Source organism: Penaeus japonicus, unplaced genomic scaffold, assembly GCF_977035675.1.
Source record: "Penaeus japonicus unplaced genomic scaffold, GWHDUDI00000001_assembly GWHDUDI00000042, whole genome shotgun sequence".
Lineage (NCBI taxonomy): Eukaryota > Metazoa > Arthropoda > Malacostraca > Decapoda > Penaeidae > Penaeus > Penaeus japonicus.
The window spans coordinates 10,762,293-10,767,292 of NW_028234444.1; the positions used below are offsets into that span (position 1 = coordinate 10,762,293).

Consider the following 5,000-nt stretch of genomic DNA (forward strand, 5'->3'; position numbering starts at 1 on the left):
TAGTGATGATAATTATAATGATGATATTATTGACGAAAGTAATGATAATAATGATAATGATAGCAATAATGATAATAATAACAATAGTAGTAATACTAATGATAATAATAATTATTATAATGCTAATAATAGCATTAATAATAATAATGGTAATAGTCATAAAAATGAAAATGATAGTGATGTAGATAATAACAATGATAGAAAGTGATTATAGTGATATCTATAGCAATGATAATAGTAATGACAATAACAATGATAATAATCATGATACTAGTAATAATAAGATAATGATACTAATAATAACAATGATGACAAAAGCGATACTAATGATAATACTACTACTAATAATAATAATTCTAACGAAATTTATAATACTATTGATAATAAGGATAATGAAAATATGCATTATGATAACAATGATAATAATGGTAGTAATCATGATAGCAATAATGGTCATCTTGATGATAATGATATTAATAATAATGATAATAATAATAATAATAATGATAATAATAATAATAATAATAATAATAATAATAATAATAATAATAATAATAATAATAATAATAATAATAATAATAATAATAATAATAATAATAATAATAATAATAATGATAATAATAATTATAATGATAATAATGATATTGATAACAATAACAACAACAATAATGATGATAATGATAATGATAAGATAATAATAGTGATAATGGTGATGATAATGAAGATAATGATAATAATGAAAATGTTAATAGTAACAATAATAGTAATAATGATAATAATGATAATAATAATGAAAGTTACAATGATAATGATAATGGCAATGATTATGATAATGATGATAGTAATAATAATAATGATAAAAATGACAGTAAGAACGACAGCAATGATAATGATAATGGTAGTAATAGTAATAACAATAATCCTAATGACGCAAAAAAATAATAATGGTAGCAATTATATAATAACATTAATTTCAGTATCATTGTTGTTCATAATGACAAGAGGAAAAAAAAGACAATGAGGTTGACAAGAGCTATGACGAGGAAAATAATTATAAGGATAATCATTATGATAATAATAATGATAAAAATGATAATGATGATACTGATAATAATGATAATAATGATAATAGTTATAATGATAGTGAAAATGATAAAATATCAGTAATAGTGAAAGTGATAAAATATCAATAATAGTAATAATATGATAATAATAACGATGATAACGATAATAACAATATAAATTGACAATAACAATGATAATAATAATAATGATAATAATAATAATAATAATAATAATAATAATAATAATAATAATATCAATGATAGTAATAATGATAATGATAATAATAATAATAAAGACAACAATAATGATAATGATAACAGTAATAATAATAGTAATAATAATGGAGATGATATTAATGATGATAATAACAATGATGATATTAATGATGATGATGATAATAATCATAATAATAATAATAATAATAATAATAATAATAATAATAATAATAATAATGATAATAATAATAATGATAGTAATAATAATGATAATAATAATAATGATAATAATAATAATAATAATAATAATAATAATAATAATAATAATGATAATATAATAATTATAATTATGATAATAATATCAATAATAACAACAACAACCACAACAACAACAACAACAACAACAACAACAACAACAATAATAATAATAATAATAATAATAATAATGATAATAATAATAATAATAATAATAATAATAATAATAATAATAATAATAATAATAATAATAATAATAATAATAATAATAATGATAATAATAATAATAATGATAATGATAATGATAATAATGATAATAATAATAATAATAATAATAATAATAATAATAATAATAACAATAATAATAATAATAATGATAATAATAATAATAACAATAACAACAATAATGATAATAATAATAATGATAATAATAATAATAATAATAATAATAGTAATAATGATAATAATGATAATGATAATGATGAGGATAAAATAATAATCATTATAATCATGATAATACCAATAAAAAAAACATTAACAGTGATGATATTACTACTAGAACTAAAAATAAAAATAATGATAATGATAAGCATTGTCATCATTATCTTTATTACTATCATTACCATTATGATTACAATGATAGTAATAATAACAATGATAAAAGCAATAACAGTAGTAATAATAATAATTATATTAATAACGGTAATAATAGCAATAACATAAAAAAGAAAATGCGGGTGAAGATAAGCATACTGAGAACAAAAAGGCTTACAATTCTTTAAGAATATGTATTTTTTTGATTCTTAGATTTGTTATTCTTATTCAGAGACTTGTGTCGATTTCTCGATTATCTTTCTCATTAGCATATTATATTTATCTTCCATGTCATTGGCATTAAGACCAGAGAGAGCTCTTAATATGTCTTGTTATCTTTCCTTCTAAGTTGGAGAAAATTTCTTCAGTTTCAGTTATTCATCTATTCTATTTATCTATAGTCTCAGCTTCTACCTTGCCGATTGTAAGATGACGAGATACGTGTCATAGCTTTAAAAAGGGATTTATTCTAAGGAATTCCCAGTGGTGGCCGAGAGCTTGGTGGCGGCGGCGGCGAGGGAGAGATGTTAGCGGAGTCCGGTTTGAGTAGCGGTAAATTTCACCGCTACACTCACTCCTTGCGTGGGTGTTTGGATGAGGACTTTCATTGGATATTGGTGATGTAAGGTGGATTACCAGTTTGGTGTTTGATTGCGGTTGGGAAGCATAAGGTATTGGTGTGTGTTTTCCTTTTTTTATGGAAGATTAAAGGTATAATCATTCGGCGGAAGGTTTACAAAAGGATCGGCGATGCGTGTCCGGTCTGTTCGATCTAACCTGTAGTGAAGTTGGAAAAAAATCAATTCCAGTTGTTTACTTTTCATTTCCTCAACTACCATCGTGATGCAATAGATAATATAAAGTTATCCACAACCATTGGAAAAGGAATCACCTCTCTGGAAGTCAGCCATCTGCTATAACAAATGATAAACATCTATGGCCCTCCAGGTTCGAGTCCTCCGCTGCCAATTCCTTCTTTCCGAAAAAAGTATTCCTTCCCCCACGCACAGGGACATCTGATGCGATCCCCCTCCGCCGCATGTGCACAAACTCTCCCTTAAATCAACGATAATTCGCTTACCTACACAGCGGAGGATAAAATAAACTGATAACTTCCAAAGTCTACATTTTAGACTAACTGTGAATCCCCGATGCCATATGTTCAGTCTTTACGTTCCTTTGCGATAAATTCTCTTTTTTTCTTCGGATGATTTATCATCAGCCGAGATTAATTGAAGGAAATTATCTCTCGGGATGGCAAGCGAGACTCCGGGCAAATCCAAGTCATCCCGATTACTTGCGAGAAATAACCGATCGCATAATGTTAGGTAATGCTATATGGGCAACCCGGGGGTGAGCTAAGCCCCGCCCACGACCCGTCCGCCATCTTCTGACGTCACGGTGCTCCGCCCAGTGGGAGGAGCCAAGACCTCGTCAGGTGGTGCCGACTTCGGGTTTCGTCTACTCACTTAATTTACCGCAACGAACAATATTCCATGTGTTAAATATACCTTACAACAATAATTATGTCTCACTAATGAAACAGGTCATTATTTTTACTTCAATCACGTACGCAACCGGGAGCTGGCGAGGTGAAAACGTCAGGGAATAAACACATGCAATGAACTGACATGTTTTACTGACATTTCGATTTTAATTGTCACTTTTTTTGCTTTCCCTATCATCCCTATTCTTCCCGTTTTAGTGGCAATACATCAACCTAGAAAACCCTAAATCACAAAAGAATTCATAGACGCCAAAGTGCTAAAAACACACGAGTGACGCAGCTCGTCTTGCTCTAGCCCTGGGATGAAGCTATAAAAATTCAATTATTTTCCTTAATGATTCCTAGACTCGCAAAAGGATATCATAATTAAATGAAATTGTGTTTTAATGTAGCTAATTATGCCGGTAGCCAAACAGAGGATTCTAATATGTAAATGAAACAGGATATTTAATTACACCAAGTCTTGACAGCAGTACGGTAATTATCTATATTATGTGTAGACACTGGCGGATACAAAAATCGAGCACGCACGACGTATGCCCACGCAGAAGCATACACGTGTATGTATATGTTTACATGAGATACGTATGCGAGGGATGTCAGCTCAGACGCACACAGAAACACATGTACGCGCCTCTCGCTCGCTCTCGCTCTCGCTCTCGCTCTCTCTCTCTCTCTCTCTCTCTCTCTCTCTCTCTCTCTCTCTCTCTCTCTCTCTCTCTCTCTCTCTCTCTCTCTCTCTCTCTCTCTCTCTCTCTATCTCTCTATCTATCTATCTATCTCTCTCTCTATCTATCTATCTATCTCTCTCTCTCTCTCTATCTATCTATCTATCTCTCTCTCTCTCTCTCTTTCTCTCTCTCCCATGATAGTATTGATAGTCTTAAAGATTATGACGTTTAATCATTAAAACGACAAATATTATAACTGCTATTGTCATTATGACAAATGATAATGATGATAACAAAACTGTAATGAAAATAATGATATTGATAACGATAATGATAATAGTAGTAAAGGATGATGATGTCAGTAGTGATGAACATGATAATTTGTATAATGATATTTGTGACGAAAATGATATTAATAGTAATAACAATAATACTAATAAGGATAGGGATATTGATAATAGCAACGATAACAATGGTAATACGAAGATGTTGGTAACGATAGCATTGATAATGGAGATGGTGTTGATATCAAGTGTGATGATAATGATGGTTAATGACGTTGAAAAAATTGATATGAGATAACTTTGCCTATAGTGATATACGGATTAGAATATCAGTGTTGACAGTAATAATAACTGAATATAATGATAAAAGTAATAATGATAATGCTAATAAGAATAATAGTAATGATAC

The 5,000-nt window shown here is 28.3% G+C and overlaps 1 protein-coding gene across 1 annotated transcript in view; it reads right to left on the reverse strand.

Moving 5' to 3' along the window:
• LOC122248871 (uncharacterized) overlaps positions 1 to 5,000 on the reverse strand; it is a 243,770-nt gene that overhangs the window by 61,311 nt on the left and 177,459 nt on the right. The window lies entirely within an intron of this gene.